Raw genomic sequence first — 19,785 nt, forward strand, 5'->3', positions numbered from 1 at the left:
GTATCAGGATCCTGCCAGGTGTGTATGGGGTTTTCACAGTGTATCAGGATCCTTCCAGATGTGTGTGGGGTTTCAACAATGTAACACGATCCTGCCAGGTGTGTATGCGGTTTCACAGTGGATCAGGATACTGCCAGGTGTGAATGGGGTTTTCACAGTGTATCAGGATCCTGCCAAATGTGTATCGGGTTTCCACAATGTAACAGGATCCTGCCAGGTGTGTATGGGGTTTCACAGTGCATCAGGATCCTGCCAGGTGTGTTTGGGGTTTTCAAAGTGTATCAGGGTTCTGCCAGGTGTGTATGGGGTTTTCACAGTGGCTCAGGATCCTGCCAGGTGTGTATGGGTTTCACAGTGGATCAGGATCCTGCCAGGTGTGTATGGTATTTTCACAGTTTATCAGGATCCTGCCAGGTGTATATGGGGTTTTCACAGTGGATCAGGATCCTGCCAGGTGTGTATGGGGTTTTCACAGTTTATCAGGATCCTGCCAGGTGTTTATGGGGTTTTCACAGTTTATCAGGAACCTGCCAGGTGTGTATGGGGTCGTCACAATTTATCAGGAGCCTGCCAGGTGTGTATGGTGTTTTCACAGTGGATCAGGATCTGCCAGGTGTGTATGGGGTTTTTGCAGTGCATCAGGATCCTGCCAGGTGTGTATGGGGTTTTCACAGTGTATCAGGATCCAGCCAGGTGTGTATGGGTTTTCCACAGTGTAACAGGAACATGCCAGGTGTGTATGAGATTTTCACAGTGGATCAGGATCCTGCCAGGTGTGTATGGGGTTTCACAGTGGATCAGAATCCTGCCAGGTGTGCATGGGTTTTCACAGTGGATCAGGATCCTGCCAGGTGTGTATGGGGGTTTTCACAGCTTATCAGGACCCAGCCAGGTGTGTATGGGGTTTTCACAGTGTATCAGGATCCTGCCAGGTGTGTATGGGGTTCCACAGTGTGTCAGGATCCTGCCAGGTGTGTATGGGGTTTCACTGTGTATCGCCATCCTGCCTGGTGTACATGGGGTTTTCATAGTGCATCATGATCCTGCCAGGTGTGTATGGGGTATTCACAGTGTATCAGGATCCTGCCAAGTGTGTATGGGGTTTTCACAGTGTATCAGTGTCTTGCCAGGTGTGTATGGGTTTTTCACAGCGTATCATTATCCTGCCAGGTGTGTATGGGGTTTTCACAGTGTGTCAGGATCCTGCCAGATGTGTATAGGGTTTCACAGTGGATCAGGATCCTGCCAGGAGTGTATGTGGTTTTCACAGTGTATCAGTTACCTGCCAGGTGTGTATGGGGTTTTCACAGTTGAACAGGATCCTGCCAGGTGTGTATGGGGTTTTCACAGTGTATCAGGATCCTGCCAGGTGTGTTAGGGGTTTTCACAGTGTATCAGGATCCTGCCAGGAGTGTATGGGGTTTTCACAGTGTATCAGGATCCTGCCAGGTGTGTATGGGTTTTTCACAGTGGATCAGGATCCTGCCAGGTGTGTATGGGGTTTTCATAGTTTATCAGTATCCTGCCAGGTGTGTATGGGGTTTTCACAGTTTATCAGGATCCTGCCAGGAGTGTATGTGGTTTTCACAGTGTATCAGGATCCTGCCAGGTGTGTATGGGGTTTTCACAGTGGATCAGGTTCCTGCCAGGTGTGTATGGGGTTTTCACAGTGGATCAGGATACTGCCAGTTGTGTATGGGGTTTCACAGTGCATCAGTTACCTGCCAGGAGTGTTTGGGGTTTTCACAGTGTATCAGGATCCTGCCAGCTGTGTATGGGTGTTTCACAGTGGATCAGGATCCTGCCAGGTGTGAATGGGTATTCACAGTATATCAGTATCCTGCCCTGTGTGTATGTGGTTTTCACAGTGTATCAGGATCCTGCCAGGTGTGTATGGGGGTTTCATAGTGTATCAGGATCCTGCCAGGTGTGTATGGGGTTTTCACAGTGGATCAGAATCCTGCCAGGTGTGTATGGGGATTTCACAGAGTATCAGGATCCTGCCAGGTGTGTATGGGATTTTCACAGTGTATCAGTATCCGGCCAGGTGTGTGTGGGGTTTCACAGTGTATCAGGATCCTGCCAGGTGTGTATGGGGTTTCACTGTGTATCAGGATCCTGCCTGGTATACATAGGGTTTTCACAGTGCATCAGGATCCTGCCAGGTGTGTATGGGTATTCACTGTGCATCAGGATCTGCCAGGTGTGTATGGGGTTTTCACAGTGCATCAGGATCCTGCCAGATGTGTTTGGGGTTTCACAGCGGATCAGGATCCTGCCAGGTGTTTATGGGGTTTGACAGTGGATCAGGATCCTGCCAGGTATGTATGGGGTTTTCACAGTGTATCAGGATCCTGCCAGGAGTGTATGGGGTTTTCACAGTGTATCTGGATCATGCCATGTTTGTTTGGGGATTTCACAGTGTATCAGGATGCTGCCAGGTGTCTATGGGGTTTCACAGTGCATCAGTTACCTGCCAGGTGTTTTTGGGGTTTTCACAGTGTCTCAGGATCCTGCCAGATGTGTATGCGGGATTTCACAGTGCACCAGGATCCTGCCACGTGTGTATGGGGCTTTCACAGTGGATCAGGATCCTGCCAGGTGCGTTTGGGGTTTTCACAGTGTATCAGGGTCGTGCCAGGTGTGTATGGGGTTTTCACAGAGTATCAGAATCTGCCAGGTGTGTATGGGGTTTTCACAGCAGGTCAGGATCCTGCCAGGTGTGTATGGTGTTTTCACAGTGTATCAGGATCCTGCCCGGTGTGTATGGGGTTTTCACAGTGTATCAGGATCCTACCAGGTGTGTATGGGGTTTCACATTGTATCAGAGTCCTGCCAGGAGTGCATGGGGTTTTCACAGTGTATCAGAGTCCTGCCAGGTTTGTATGGGGTTTTCACAGTGGATCAGGATCCTGCCAGGTGTGTTTGGGGATTTCACAGTGTATCAGGATGCTGCCAGGTGTGTATGGGGTTTCACAGTGTATCAGTTACCTGCCAGGTGTTTTTGGGGTTTTCACAGTGTATCAGGATCCTGCCAGATGTGTTTGCGGGATTTCACAGTGCACCAGGATCCTGCCACGTGTGTATGGGGCTTTCACAGTGGATCAGGGTCCTGCCAGATGTGTATGGGGATTTCACAGTGTATCAGAATCTGCCAGGTGTGTATGGGGTTTTCACAGTAGATCAGGATCCTGCCAGGTGTGTATGGGGTTTTCACAGTGCATCAGGATGCTGCCAGGTGTGTATGGGGTATTCACTGTGTATCAGGATCTGCCAGGTGTGCATGGGGTTTTCACAGTGTATCAGGATCCTTCCAGATGTGTGTGGGGTTTCAACAATGTAACACGATCCTGCCAGGTGTGTATGCGGAATTACAGTGGATCAGGATCCTGCCAGGTGTGTATGGGTTTTCACAGTGCATCAGGAACCTGCCAGGTGTGTTTGGGTTTTCGCAGTGGATAAGGATCCTGCCAGGTGTGTTTGGGGTTTTCACAGTGTATCAGGATCCTGCCAGGTGTGTTTGGGGTTTTCACAGTGGCTCAGGATCCTGCCAGGTGTGTATGGGGTTTCACAGTGGATCAGGATCCTGCCAGGTGTGTATGGTATTTTCACAGTTTATCAGGATCCTGCCAGGTGTGTATGGGGTTTTCACAGTGGATCAGGATCCTGCCAGGTGTGTATGGGGTTTTCACAGTTTATCAGGATCCTGCCAGGTGTTTATGGGGTTTTCACAGTTTATCAGGATCCTGCTAGGTGTGTATGGGGTTGTCACAATTTATCAGGAGCCTGCCAGGTGAGTATGGGGTTTTCACAGTGGATCAGGATCTGCCAGGTGTGTATGGGGTTCTTGCAGTGTATCAGGATCCTGCCAGGTGTGTTTGGGATCTTCACAGTGTATCAGGATCCACCCATGTGTGTATGGGCTTTCACAGTTGATCTGGATCCTGCCAGGTGTGTATGGGTTTTCACAGTGGATCAGGATCCTGCCAGGTGTGCATGGGGGTTTTCACAGTTTATCAGGACCCAGCCAGGTGTGTATGGGGTTTTCACAGTGTATCAGGATCCTGCCAGGTGTGTATGGGGTTCCACAGTGTGTCAGGATCCTGCCATGTGTGTATGGGGTTTCACTGTGTATCACGATCCTGCCTGGTATACATAGGGTTTTCACAGTGCATCAGGATCCTGCCAGGTGTGTATGGGTATTCACTGTGTATCAGGATCTGCCAGATGTGTTTGGGGTTTCACAGCGGATCAGGATCCTGCCAGGTGTTTATGGGGTTTGACAGTGGATCAGGATCCTGCCAGGTATGTATGGGGTTTTCACAGTGTATCAGGATCCTGCCAGGAGTGTATGGGGTTTTCACAGTGTATCAAAATCCTGCCAGGTGTGTGTGGGGTTTCACAGTGTATCAGGATCCTGCCAGGTGTGTATGGGGTTTCACTGTGTATCAGGATCCTGCCTGGTATACATAGGGTTTTCACAGTGCATCAGGATCCTGCCAGGTGTGTATGGGTATTCACTGTGTATCAGGATCTGCCAGGTGTGTATGGGGTTTTCACAGTGCATCAGGATCCTGCCAGATGTGTTTGGGGTTTCACAGCGGATCAGGATCCTGCCAGGTGTTTATGGGGTTTGACAGTGGATCAGGATCCTGCCAGGTATGTATGGGGTTTTCACAGTGTATCAGGATCCTGCCAGGAGTGTATGGGGTTTTCACAGTGTATCAGAATCCTGCCTGGTGCGTATGGGGTTTTCACAGTGTATCTGGATCATGCCATGTGTGTTTGGGGATTTCACAGTGTATCAGGATGCTGCCAGGTGTCTATGGGGTTTCACAGTGCATCAGTTACCTGCCAGGTGTTTTTGGGGTTTTCACAGTGTCTCAGGATCCTGCCAGATGTGTATGCGGGATTTCACGGTGCACCAGGATCCTGCCACGTGTGTATGGGGCTTTCACAGTGGATCAGGATCCTGCCAGGTGCGTTTGGGGTTTTCACAGTGTATCAGGGTCGTGCCAGGTGTGTATGGGGTTTTCACAGAGTATCAGAATCTGCCAGGTGTGTATGGGGTTTTCACAGCAGATCAGGATCCTGCCAGGTGTGTATGGGGTTTTCACAGTGTATCAGGATCCTGCCCGGTGTGTATGGGGTTTTCACAGTGTATCAGGATCCTGCCAGGAGTGTATGGGGTTTTCACAGTGTAACAGGAACATGCCAGGTGTGTATGAGATTTTCACAGTGGATCAGGATCCTGCCAGGTGTGTATGGGGTTTCACAGTGGATCAGAATCCTGCCAGGTGTGCATGGGTTTTCACAGTGGATCAGGATCCTGCCAGGTGTGTATGGGGGTTTTCACAGCTTATCAGGACCCAGCCAGGTGTGTATGGGGTTTTCACAGTGTATCAGGATCCTGCCAGGTGTGTATGGGGTTCCACAGTGTGTCAGGATCCTGCCAGGTGTGTATGGGGTTTCACTGTGTATCGCCATCCTGCCTGGTGTACATGGGGTTTTCATAGTGCATCATGATCCTGCCAGGTGTGTATGGGGTATTCACAGTGTATCAGGATCCTGCCAAGTGTGTATGGGGTTTTCACAGTGTATCAGTGTCTTGCCAGGTGTGTATGGGTTTTTCACAGCGTATCATTATCCTGCCAGGTGTGTATGGGGTTTTCACAGTGTGTCAGGATCCTGCCAGGTGTGTATAGGGTTTCACAGTGGATCAGGATCCTGCCAGGAGTGTATGTGGTTTTCACAGTGTATCAGGATCCTGCCAGGTGTGTATGGGGTTTTCACAGTGGATCAGAATCCTGCCAGGTGTGTATGGGGTTTTCACAGTGTATCAGGATCCTGCCAGGTGTGTTAGGGGTTTTCACAGTGTATCAGGATCCTGCCAGGAGTGTATGGGGTTTTCACAGTGTATCAGGATCCTGCCAGGTGTGTATGGGTTTTTCACAGTGGATCAGGATCCTGCCAGGTGTGTATGGGGTTTTCATAGTTTATCAGTATCCTGCCAGGTGTGTATGGGGTTTTCACAGTTTATCAGGATCCTGCCAGGAGTGTATGTGGTTTTCACAGTGTATCAGGATCCTGCCAGGTGTGTATGGGGTTTTCACAGTGGATCAGGTTCCTGCCAGGTGTGTATGGGGTTTTCACAGTGGATCAGGATACTGCCAGTTGTGTATGGGGTTTCACAGTGCATCAGTTACCTGCCAGGAGTGTTTGGGGTTTTCACAGTGTATCAGGATCCTGCCAGCTGTGTATGGGTGTTTCACAGTGGATCAGGATCCTGCCAGGTGTGAATGGGTTTTCACAGTATATCAGTATCCTGCCCTGTGTGTATGTGGTTTTCACAGTGTATCAGGATCCTGCCAGGTGTGTATGGGGGTTTCATAGTGTATCAGGATCCTGCCAGGTGTGTATGGGGTTTTCACAGTGGATCAGAATCCTGCCAGGTGTGTATGGGGATTTCACAGAGTATCAGGATCCTGCCAGGTGTGTATGGGATTTTCACAGTGTATCAGTATCCGGCCAGGTGTGTGTGGGGTTTCACAGTGTATCAGGATCCTGCCAGGTGTGTATGGGGTTTCACTGTGTATCAGGATCCTGCCTGGTATACATAGGGTTTTCACAGTGCATCAGGATCCTGCCAGGTGTGTATGGGTATTCACTGTGTATCAGGATCTGCCAGGTGTGTATGGGGTTTTCACAGTGCATCAGGATCCTGCCAGATGTGTTTGGGGTTTCACAGCGGATCAGGATCCTGCCAGGTGTTTATGGGGTTTGACAGTGGATCAGGATCCTGCCAGGTATGTATGGGGTTTTCACAGTGTATCAGGATCCTGCCAGGAGTGTATGGGGTTTTCACAGTGTATCTGGATCATGCCATGTGTGTTTGGGGATTTCACAGTGTATCAGGATGCTGCCAGGTGTCTATGGGGTTTCACAGTGCATCAGTTACCTGCCAGGTGTTTTTGGGGTTTTCACAGTGTCTCAGGATCCTGCCAGATGTGTATGCGGGATTTCACAGTGCACCAGGATCCTGCCACGTGTGTATGGGGCTTTCACAGTGGATCAGGATCCTGCCAGGTGCGTTTGGGGTTTTCACAGTGTATCAGGGTCGTGCCAGGTGTGTATGGGGTTTTCACAGAGTATCAGAATCTGCCAGGTGTGTATGGGGTTTTCACAGCAGGTCAGGATCCTGCCAGGTGTGTATGGTGTTTTCACAGTGTATCAGGATCCTGCCCGGTGTGTATGGGGTTTTCACAGTGTATCAGGATCCTACCAGGTGTGTATGGGGTTTCACATTGTATCAGAGTCCTGCCAGGAGTGCATGGGGTTTTCACAGTGTATCAGAATCCTGCCAGGTTTGTATGGGGTTTTCACAGTGGATCAGGATCCTGCCAGGTGTGTTTGGGGATTTCACAGTGTATCAGGATGCTGCCAGGTGTGTATGGGGTTTCACAGTGTATCAGTTACCTGCCAGGTGTTTTTGGGGTTTTCACAGTGTATCAGGATCCTGCCAGATGTGTTTGCGGGATTTCACAGTGCACCAGGATCCTGCCACGTGTGTATGGGGCTTTCACAGTGGATCAGGGTCCTGCCAGATGTGTATGGGGATTTCACAGTGTATCAGAATCTGCCAGGTGTGTATGGGGTTTTCACAGTAGATCAGGATCCTGCCAGGTGTGTATGGGGTTTTCACAGTGCATCAGGATGCTGCCAGGTGTGTATGGGGTATTCACTGTGTATCAGGTTCTGCCAGGTGTGCATGGGGTTTTCACAGTGTATCAGGATCCTTCCAGATGTGTGTGGGGTTTCAACAATGTAACACGATCCTGCCAGGTGTGTATGCGGAATTACAGTGGATCAGGATCCTGCCAGGTGTGTATGGGTTTTCACAGTGCATCAGGAACCTGCCAGGTGTGTTTGGGTTTTCGCAGTGGATAAGGATCCTGCCAGGTGTGTTTGGGGTTTTCACAGTGTATCAGGATCCTGCCAGGTGTGTTTGGGGTTTTCACAGTGGCTCAGGATCCTGCCAGGTGTGTATGGGGTTTCACAGTGGATCAGGATCCTGCCAGGTGTGTATGGTATTTTCACAGTTTATCAGGATCCTGCCAGGTGTGTATGGGGTTTTCACAGTGGATCAGGATCCTGCCAGGTGTGTATGGGGTTTTCACAGTTTATCAGGATCCTGCCAGGTGTTTATGGGGTTTTCACAGTTTATCAGGATCCTGCTAGGTGTGTATGGGGTTGTCACAATTTATCAGGAGCCTGCCAGGTGAGTATGGGGTTTTCACAGTGGATCAGGATCTGCCAGGTGTGTATGGGGTTTTTGCAGTGTATCAGGATCCTGCCAGGTGTGTTTGGGATTTTCACAGTGTATCAGGATCCACCCATGTGTGTATGGGCTTTCACAGTTGATCTGGATCCTGCCAGGTGTGTATGGGTTTTCACAGTGGATCAGGATCCTGCCAGGTGTGCATGGGGGTTTTCACAGTTTATCAGGACCCAGCCAGGTGTGTATGGGGTTTTCACAGTGTATCAGGATCCTGCCAGGTGTGTATGGGGTTCCACAGTGTGTCAGGATCCTGCCATGTGTGTATGGGGTTTCACTGTGTATCACGATCCTGCCTGGTATACATAGGGTTTTCACAGTGCATCAGGATCCTGCCAGGTGTGTATGGGTATTCACTGTGTATCAGGATCTGCCAGATGTGTTTGGGGTTTCACAGCGGATCAGGATCCTGCCAGGTGTTTATGGGGTTTGACAGTGGATCAGGATCCTGCCAGGTATGTATGGGGTTTTCACAGTGTATCAGGATCCTGCCAGGAGTGTATGGGGTTTTCACAGTGTATCAGAATCCTGCCAGGTGTGTGTGGGGTTTCACAGTGTATCAGGATCCTGCCAGTTGTGTATGGGGTTTCACTGTGTATCAGGATCCTGCCTGGTATACATAGGGTTTTCACAGTGCATCAGGATCCTGCCAGGTGTGTATGGGTATTCACTGTGTATCAGGATCTGCCAGGTGTGTATGGGGTTTTCACAGTGCATCAGGATCCTGCCAGATGTGTTTGGGGTTTCACAGCGGATCAGGATCCTGCCAGGTGTTTATGGGGTTTGACAGTGGATCAGGATCCTGCCAGGTACGTATGGGGTTTTCACAGTGTATCTGGATCATGCCATGTGTGTTTGGGGATTTCACAGTGTATCAGGATGCTGCCAGGTGTCTATGGGGTTTCACAGTGCATCAGTTACCTGCCAGGTGTTTTTGGGGTTTTCACAGTGTCTCAGGATCCTGCCAGATGTGTATGCGGGATTTCACGGTGCACCAGGATCCTGCCACGTGTGTATGGGGCTTTCACAGTGGATCAGGATCCTGCCAGGTGCGTTTGGGGTTTTCACAGTGTATCAGGGTCGTGCCAGGTGTGTATGGGGTTTTCACAGAGTATCAGAATCTGCCAGGTGTGTATGGGGTTTTCACAGCAGATCAGGATCCTGCCAGGTGTGTATGGGGTTTTCACAGTGTATCAGGATCCTGCCCGGTGTGTATGGGGTTTTCACAGTGTATCAGGATCCTACCAGGTGTGTATGGGGTTTCACATTGTATCAGAGTCCTGCCAGGAGTGCATGGGGTTTTCACAGTGTATCAGAATCCTGCCAGGTTTGTATGGGGTTTTCACAGTGGATCAGGATCCTGCCAGGTGTGTTTGGGGATTTCACAGTGTATCAGGATGCTGCCAGGTGTGTATGGGGTTTCACAGTGTATCAGTTACCTGCCAGGTGTTTTTGGGGTTTTCACAGTGTATCAGGATCCTGCCAGATGTGTTTGCGGGATTTCACAGTGCACCAGGATCCTGCCACGTGTGTATGGGGCTTTCACAGTGGATCAGGGTCCTGCCAGATGTGTATGGGGATTTCACAGTGTATCAGAATCTGCCAGGTGTGTATGGGGTTTTCACAGTAGATCAGGATCCTGCCAGGTGTGTATGGGGTTTTCACAGTGCATCAGGATGCTGCCAGGTGTGTATGGGGTATTCACTGTGTATCAGGATCTGCCAGGTGTGCATGGGGTTTTCACAGTGTATCAGGATCCTTCCAGATGTGTGTGGGGTTTCAACAATGTAACACGATCCTGCCAGGTGTGTATGCGGAATTACAGTGGATCAGGATCCTGCCAGGTGTGTATGGGGTTTCACAGTGCATCAGGAACCTGCCAGGTGTGTTTGGGTTTTCGCAGTGGATAAGGATCCTGCCAGGTGTGTTTGGGGTTTTCACAGTGTCTCAGGATCCTGCCAGGTGTGTTTGGGGTTTTCACAGTGGCTCAGGATCCTGCCAGGTGTGTATGGGGTTTCACAGTGGATCAGGATCCTGCCAGGTGTGTATGGTATTTTCACAGTTTATCAGGATCCTGCCAGGTGTGTATGGGGTTTTCACAGTGGATCAGGATCCTGCCAGGTGTGTATGGGGTTTTCACAGTTTATCAGGATCCTGCCAGGTGTTTATGGGGTTTTCACAGTTTATCAGGATCCTGCTAGGTGTGTATGGGGTTGTCACAATTTATCAGGAGCCTGCCAGGTGAGTATGGGGTTTTCACAGTGGATCAGGATCTGCCAGGTGTGTATGGGGTTTTTGCAGTGTATCAGGATCCTGCCAGGTGTGTTTGGGATTTTCACAGTGTATCAGGATCCAGCCATGTGTGTATGGGCTTTCACAGTTGATCTGGATCCTGCCAGGTGTGTATGGGTTTTCACAGTGGATGAGGATCCTGCCAGGTGTGCATGGGGGTTTTCACAGTTTATCAGGACCCAGGAGGTGTGTATGGGGTTTTCACAGTGTATCAGGATCCTGCCAGGTGTGTATGGGGTTCCACAGTGTGTCAGGATCCTGCCATGTGTGTATGGGGTTTCACTGTGTATCACGATCCTGCCTGGTGTACATGGGGTTTTCACAGTGCATCATCATCCTGCCAGGTGTGTATGGGGTTTTCACAGTGTATCAGGATCCTGCCAGGTGTGTATTGGGTTTTCACAGTGTATTAGTGTCTTGCCAGGTGTGTATGGGTTTTTCACAGCGTATCAATATCCTGCCAGGTGTGTATGGGGTTTTCACAGAGTGTCAGGATCCTGCCAGATGTGTATAGGGTTTCACAGTGGATCAGGATCCTGCCAGGTGTGTATGGGGTTTTCACAGAGTATCAGGATCCTGCCAGGTGTGTATGGGGTTTTCACAGTGTATCAGGATCCTGCCAGGAGTGTATGGGGTTTTCACAGTGTATCAGGATCCTGCCAGGTGTGTATGGGGTTTTCACAGTGGGTCAGGATCCTGCCAGGTGTGTATGGGGTTTTCATAGTTTATCAGTATCCTGCCAGGTGTGTATGGGGTTTTCACAGTGTATCAGGATGCTGCCAGGAGTGTATGGGGTTTTCACAGTGTATCAGGATCCTGCCAGGTGTGTATGGGGGTTTCATAGTGTATCAGGATCCTCCCAGGTGTGTATGGGGTTTTCACAGGGGATCAGGATCCTGCCAGGTGTGTATGGGGTTTTCACAGAGTATCTGGATCCTGCCAGGTGTCTATGGGGTGTTCACAGTGTATCAGGATCCGGCCAGGTGTGTATGGGGTTTCATAGTGTATCAGGATCCTGCCAGGTGTGTTTGGGGATTTCACAGTGTATCAGAATGCTGCCAGGTGTGTATGGGGTTTCACTGTGTATCAGGATCCTGCCTGGTGTGTTTGGGGATTTCACAGTGTATCAGAATGCTGCCAGGTGTGTATGGGGTTTCACAGTGTATCAGGATCCTTCCAGGTGTTTTTGGGGTTTTCACAGTGTATCAGGATCCTGCCAGATGTGTATGCGGGATTTCACAGTGCACGAGGATCCTGCAACGTGTGTTTGGGGCTTTCACAGTGGATCAGGATCCTGCCAGGTGTGTATGGGGTTTTCACAGTGTATCAGGATCCTGCCAGGAGTGTATGGGGTTTTCACAGTGTATCAGAATCCTGCCAGGTGTGTATGGGGTTTTCACAGTGGATCAGGATCCTGCCAGGTGTGTTTGGGGATTTCACAGTGTATCAGGATGCTGCCAGGTGTGTATGGGGTTTAACAGTGTATCAGTTACCTGCCAGGTGTTTCTGGCGTTTTCTCAGTGTCTCAGGATGCTGCCAGATGTGTATGCGGGATTTCACAGTGCACCAGGAACATGCCACGTGCGTATGGGGCTTTCACAGTGGATCAGGATCCTGCCAGGTGTGTTTGGGGTTTTCACAGTGTATCAGGGTCGTGCCAGGTGTGCATGGGGTTTTCACAGTGTATCAGAATCTGCCAGGTGTGTATGGGGATTTCACAGTCGATCAGGATCCTGCCAGGTGTGTCTGGGGTTTTCACAGTGTATCAGGATCCTGCCCGGCGTGTATGGGGTTTTCACAGTGTATCAGGATCCTACCAGGTGTGTATGGGGTTTCACATTGTATCAGAGTCCTGCCAGGAGTGTATGGGGTTTTCACAGTGTATCAGAATCCTGCCAGGTGTGAATGGGGTTTTCACAGTGGATCAGGATCCTGCCAGGTGTGTTTGGGGATTTCACAGTGTATCAGGATGCTGCCAGGTGTGTATGGGGTTTTTTAGTGTATCAGTTACCTGCCAGGTGTTTTTTGGGATTTCACAGTGCACCAGGATCCTGCCACGTGTGTATGGGGCTTTCACAGTGGATCAGGATCCTGCCAGGTGTGTTTGGGATTTTCACAGTGTATCAGGGTCCTGCCAGGTGTGTATGGGGATTTCACAGTGTATCAGAATCTGCCAGGTGTGTATGGGGTTTTCTCAGTAGATCAGGATCCTGCCCGGTGTGTATGGGGTTTTCACAGCGTATCGGGATCCTACCAGGTGTGTTTGGGGTTTCACAGTGTATCAGAGTCCTGCCAGGTGTGTATGGGGGTTTCACAGTGGTTCAGGATCCTGCCCGGTGTGTATGGGGTTTTCACAGTGTATCAGGATCCTAAAACGTGTGTATGGGGTTTCACATTGTATCAGAGTCCTGCCAGGAGTGTATGGGGTTTTCACAGTGTATCAGAATCCTGCCAGGTGTGTATGGGGTTTTCACAGTGGATCAGGATACTGCCAGGTGTGTTTGGGGATTTCACAGTGTATCAGGATGCTGCCAGGTGTGTATGGGGTTTCACAGTGTATCAGTTACCTGCCAGGTTTTTTTAGGGTTTTCGCAGTGTATCAGGATCCTGCCAGATGTGTTTGCGGGATTTCACAGTGCACCAGGATCCTGCCACGTGTGTTTGGGGTTTTCACAGTGTATCAGGATCTGCCAGGTGTGTATGGGGTTTCACTTTGTATCAGAGTCCTGCCAGGTGTGCATGGGGTTTTCACAGTAGATCAGGATCCTGCCAGGTGTGTATGGGGTTTTCACAGCGTATCAGGATCCTACCAGGTGTGTTTGGGGTTTCGCAGTGTATCAGACTCCTGCCAGGTGTCTATGGGGGTTTCACTGTGGATCAGGATCCTGCCAGGTGTGCATGTGGTTTCACAGTGGAACAGGATCCTGCCAGGTGTGTATGGGGTTTCACAGTGGATCAGGATCCTGCCAGGTATGTATGGGGTTTACACAGTGGATCAGGAACCTGCCAGGTCTGTTTGGGGGTTTCTTAGTGTATCAGGATCCTGCCAGGTGTGTATGGGGTTTTCACAGTGGATCAGGATCCTGCCAGGTGTGTATGGGGGTTTCACAGTGTATCAGGATCCTGCCAGGTGTGTATGGGGTTTTCACAGTGTATCCGGATCCTGCCAGATGTGTATGGGGTTTCACAGTGCATCAGGATCCTGCCAGGTGTGTATGTGGTTTCACTGTGTATCAGGATCCTGCCTAGTGTACATGGGGTTTTCACAGTGCATCAGGAACCTGCCAGGTGTGTATGGGGCTTTTACAGTGCATCAGGATCCTGCCAGAAGTGTCAGGGGTTTCACAGTGTATCAAGATCCTGCCAAGTGTGTATGGGGTTTCACAGTGTATCAGGATGCTGCCAAATGTGAACGGGGTTTCACAGTGGATCAGGATCCTGCCAGGTGTGAATGGTGTTTTCACAGTGTATCAGGATCTTTCCAGGTGTGTATGGGGGTTTCACAGTGGATCAGTATCCTGCTAGGTGTTTATGGGTTTTCACAGTGTATCAGGATCCTGCCAAATGTGAACGGGATTTCACAGCGAATCAGGATCCTGCCAGGTGTGAATGGTGTTTTCACAGTGTATCAGGATTTTAACAGGTGTGCATGGGGGTGTCACAGTGGATCAGGTTCCTGCCAGGTGTGTATGGGGTTTCACAGTGTATCAGGATCCTGCCAGATGTGAATGGGGTTTCACTGTGGATCAGGATCCTGCCTGGTGTGTATGGGGGTTTCATAGTGTATCAGGATCCTGCCAGGTCTGGATGGGGTTTTCACAGTGGATCAGGATTCTGCCAGGTGTGTATGGGGTTTTCACAGTGGATCAGGATCCTGCCAGGTGTGTATGGGGTTTTCACAGTGTGTCAGGATCCTGCCAGGTGTGTATGGGGTTACACAGTGCATCAGGATCCTGCCAGTTGTGTATGGGGTTTCACTGTGTATCAGGATCCTGCCAGGTGTACATGGGGTTTTCACAGTGCATCAGGATCCTGCCAGGTGTGTATGGGGTTTTCACAGTGTATCAGGATCCTGCCTGGTGTACATGGGGTTTTCACAGTGTATCCATATCTGCCAGGTGTGTATGGAGTTTTCACAGTGCATCAGGATCCTGCCAGATGTGTCTGGGGTTTCACAGTTTATCAAGATTCTTCCTGGTGTGTATCGGGTTTTCACTGTGTATCAGGATCCTGCTTGATGTACATGGGGTTTTCACAGTGCATCAGGATCCTGCCAGGTGTGTATGGGGTTTTCACAGTGTATCAGGATCATGCCTGGTGTACATGGGGTTTTCACAGTGCATCAGGATCCTGCCAGGTGTGTGTGTATTATTCACAGTGTGTCAGGATCTGCCAGGTGTGTATGGCGTTTTCACAGTGCATCAGGATCATGCCAGATGTGTCTGGGGTTTCACAGTGTATCAAGATCCTGCCAGGTGTGTATGGGGTTTCACAGTGTATCAGGATGCTGCCAAATGTGAACGGGGTTTCACAGTGGATCAGGATCCTGCCAGGTGTGTATGGGGTTTCACAGTGTGTCAGGAACCTGCCAGATGTGAATGGGGTTTCACTGTGGATCAGGATCCTGCCAGGTGTGTATGGGGTTTCACAGTGTGTCAGGATCCTGCCAGATGTGAATGGGGTTTTCACAGTGTATCAGGATCCTGCCAGGTGTGTACGGGGTTTTCACAGTGGAGCGGGATCCTGCCAGGTGTGTATGGGGTTTACAGAGAGCATCAGGATCCTGCCAGGTGTGTAAGGGGTTTTCACAGTGTATCAGGGTCCTGCCAAGTGTGGACGGGGTTTTCACAGTGAATCAGGATCCTGCCAGGTATGTAAGGGTTTTTCACAGTGTAACAGTGTCCTGCCAGGTGTGTATTGGGTTTTCACAGTGTATCAGGATCCTGCCAGGTGAGTATGGGGTTTTCACAGTGTATCAGGATCCTGCCAGGTGTGTATGGGGTATTCACAGTGGATTAGGATCCTGCCAGGTGTGTATGGGGTTTTCACAGTTTATCAGGATCCTGCCAGGTGTGTATTGGTTTTTCACAGTGCATCAGGATCCTGCCAGGTGTGTACGGGGTTTTCACAGTGGAGCGGGATCCTGCCAGGTGTGTATGGGGTTTACAGAGAGCATCAGGATCCTGCCAGGTGTGTAAGGGGTTTTCACAGTGTATCAGGTTCCTGCCAAGTGTGGACGGGGTTTTCACAGTGAATCAGGACCCTGCCAGGTATGTAAGGGTTTTTCACAGTGTAACAGTGTCCTGCCAGGTGTGTATGGGGTTTCACAGTGTGTCAGGATCCTGCCAGATGTGTATGGGATTTCACAGTGCATCAGGATCCTGCTAGGTGTGCATGGGTTATCACAGTGTATCATGATCCTGCCAGGTGTGTTTGGGGTTTCACAGTGTATCAGGACCCTGCCAGCTGTGTATTGGTTTTTCACAGTGCATCAGGATCCTGCCAGGTGTGTATGGGGTTCCACAGTGTGTCAGGATCCTGCCATGTGTGTATGGGGTTTCACTGTGTATCACGATCCTGCCTGGTGTACATGGGGTTTTCACAGTGCATCATCATCCTGCCAGGTGTGTATGGGGTTTTCACAGTGTATCAGGATCCTGCCAGGTGTGTATTGGGTTTTCACAGTGTATTAGTGTCTTGCCAGGTGTGTATGGGTTTTTCACAGCGTATCAATATCCTGCCAGGTGTGTATGGGGTTTTCACAGAGTGTCAGGATCCTGCCAGATGTGTATAGTGTTTCACAGTGGATCAGGATCCTGCCAGGTGTGTATGGGGTTTTCACAGAGTATCAGGATCCTGCCAGGTGTGTATGGGGTTTTCACAGTGTATCAGGATCCTGCCAGGAGTGTATGGGGTTTTCACAGTGTATCAGGATCCTGCCAGGTGTGTATGGGGTTTTCACAGTGGGTCAGGATCCTGCCAGGTGTGTATGGGGTTTTCATAGTTTATCAGTATCCTGCCAGGTGTGTATGGGGTTTTCACAGTGTATCAGGATGCTGCCAGGAGTGTATGGGGTTTTCACAGTGTATCAGGATCCTGCCAGGTGTGTATGGGGTTTTCACAGAGGATCAGGATCCTGCCAGGTGTGTATTGGGTTTTCACAGTGTATCAGGATCCTGTCAGGTGAGTATGGGGTTTCACAGTGCATCAGTTACCTGCCAGGAGTGTTTGGGGTTTTCACAGTGTATCAGGATCCTGCCAGCTGTGTATGGGGGTTTCACACTGGATCAGGATCCTGCCAGGTGTGAATGGGTTTTCACAGTGTATCAGTATCCTGCCCGGTGTTTATGTGGTTTTCACAGTGTATCAGGATCCTGCCAGGTGTGTATGGGGGTTTCATAGTGTATCAGGATCCTCCCAGGTGTGTATGGGGTTTTCACAGGGGATCAGGATCCTGCCAGGTGTGTATGGGGTTTTCACAGAGTATCTGGATCCTGCCAGGTGTCTATGGGGTGTTCACAGTGTATCAGGATCCGGCCAGGTGTGTATGGGGTTTCACAGTGTATCAGGATCCTGCCAGGTGTGTTTGGGGATTTCACAGTGTATCAGAATGCTGCCAGGTGTGTATGGGGTTTCACTGTGTATCAGGATCCTGCCTGGTGTGTTTGGGGATTTCACAGTGTATCAGAATGCTGTCAGGTGTGTATGGGGTTTCACAGTGTATCAGGATCCTTCCAGGTGTTTTTGGGGTTTTCACAGTGTATCAGGATCCTGCCAGATGTGTATGCGGGATTTCACAGTGCACCAGGATCCTGCAACGTGTGTTTGGGGCTTTCACAGTGGATCAGGATCCTGCCAGGTGTGTATGGGGTTTTCACAGTGTATCAGGATCCTGCCAGGAGTGTATGGGGTTTTCACAGTGTATCAGAATCCTGCCAGGTGTGTATGGGGTTTTCACAGTGGATCAGGATCCTGCCAGGTGTGTTTGGGGATTTCACAGTGTATCAGGATGCTGCCAGGTGTGTATGGGGTTTAACAGTGTATCAGTTACCTGCCAGGTGTTTCTGGCGTTTTCACAGTGTCTCAGGATGCTGCCAGATGTGTATGCGGGATTTCACAGTGCACCAGGAACATGCCACGTGCGTATGGGGCTTTCACAGTGGATCAGGATCCTGCCAGGTGTGTTTGGGGTTTTCACAGTGTATCAGGGTCGTGCCAGGTGTGCATGGGGTTTTCACAGTGTATCAGAATCTGCCAGGTGTGTATGGGGATTTCACAGTCGATCAGGATCCTGCCAGGTGTGTCTGGGGTTTTCACAGTGTATCAGGATCCTGCCCGGTGTGTATGGGGTTTTCACAGTGTATCAGGATCCTACCAGGTGTGTATGGGGTTTCACATTGTATCAGAGTCCTGCCAGGAGTGTATGGGGTTTTCACAGTGTATCAGAATCCTGCCAGGTGTGAATGGGGTTTTCACAGTGGATCAGGATCCTGCCAGGTGTGTTTGGGGATTTCACAGTGTATCAGGATGCTGCCAGGTGTGTATGGGGTTTTTTAGTGTATCAGTTACCTGCCAGGTGTTTTTTGGGATTTCACAGTGCACCGGGATCCTGCCACGTGTGTATGGGGCTTTCACAGTGGATCAGGATCCTGCCAGGTGTGTTTGGGGTTTTCACAGTGTATCAGGGTCCTGCCAGGTGTGTATGGGGATTTCACAGTGTATCAGAATCTGCCAGGTGTGTATGGGGTTTTCTCAGTAGATCAGGATCCTGCCCGGTGTGTATGGGGTTTTCACAGCGTATCGGGATCCAACCAGGTGTGTTTGGGGTTTCACAGTGTATCAGAGTCCTGCCAGGTGTGTATGGGGGTTTCACAGTGGATCAGGATCCTGCCCGGTGTGTATGGGGTTTTCACAGTGTATCAGGATCCTAAAACGTGTGTATGGGGTTTCACATTGTATCAGAGTCCTGCCAGGAGTGTATGGGGTTTTCACAGTGTATCAGAATCCTGCCAGGTGTGTATGGGGTTTTCACAGTGGATCAGGATACTGCCAGGTGTGTTTGGGGATTTCACAGTGTATCAGGATGCTGCCAGGTGTGTATGGGGTTTCACAGTGTATCAGTTACCTGCCAGGTTTTTTTTGGGTTTTCACAGTGTATCAGGATCCTGCCAGATGTGTTTGCGGGATTTCACAGTGCACCAGGATCCTGCCACGTGTGTTTGGGGTTTTCACAGTGTATCAGGATCTGCCAGGTGTGTATGGGGTTTCACATTGTATCAGAGTCCTGCCAGGTGTGTATGGGGTTTTCACAGCGTATCAGGATCCTACCAGGTGTGTTTGGGGTTTCGCAGTGTATCAGAGTCCTGCCAGGTGTGTATGGGGGTTTCACTGTGGATCAGGATCCTGCCAGGTGTGCATGTGGTTTCACAGTGGAACAGGATCCTGCCAGGTGTGTATGGGGTTTCACAGTGGATCAGGATCCTGCCAGGTATGTATGGGGTTTACACAGTGGATCAGGAACCTGCCAGGTCTGTTTGGGGGTTTCTTAGTGTATCAGGATCCTGCCAGGTGTGTATGGGGTTTTCACAGTGGATCAGGATCCTGCCAGGTGTGTATGGGGGTTTCACAGTGTATCAGGATCCTGCCAGGTGTGTATGGGGTTTTCACAGTGTATCCGGATCCTGCCAGATGTGTATGGGGTTTCACAGTGCATCAGGATCCTGCCAGGTGTGTATGTGGTTTCACTGTGTATCAGGATCCTGCCTAGTGTACATGGGGTTTTCACAGTGCATCAGGAACCTGCCAGGTGTGTATGGGGCTTTTACAGTGCATCAGGATCCTGCCAGAAGTGTCTGGGGTTTCACAGTGTATCAAGATCCTGCCAAGTGTGTATGGGGTTTCACAGTGTATCAGGATGCTGCCAAATGTGAACGGGGTTTCACAGTGGATCAGGATCCTGCCAGGTGTGAATGGTGTTTTCACAGTGTATCAGGATCTTTCCAGGTGTGTATGGGGGTTTCACAGTGGATCAGTATCCTGCTAGGTGTTTATGGGTTTTCACAGTGTATCAGGATCCTGCCAAATGTGAACGGGATTTCACAGCGAATCAGGATCCTGCCAGGTGTGAATGGTGTTTTCACAGTGTATCAGGATTTTAA

This window comes from Heterodontus francisci, unplaced genomic scaffold (genome assembly GCF_036365525.1).
Source record: "Heterodontus francisci isolate sHetFra1 unplaced genomic scaffold, sHetFra1.hap1 HAP1_SCAFFOLD_63, whole genome shotgun sequence".
In the NCBI taxonomy this organism is placed as follows: Eukaryota; Metazoa; Chordata; class Chondrichthyes; order Heterodontiformes; family Heterodontidae; genus Heterodontus; species Heterodontus francisci.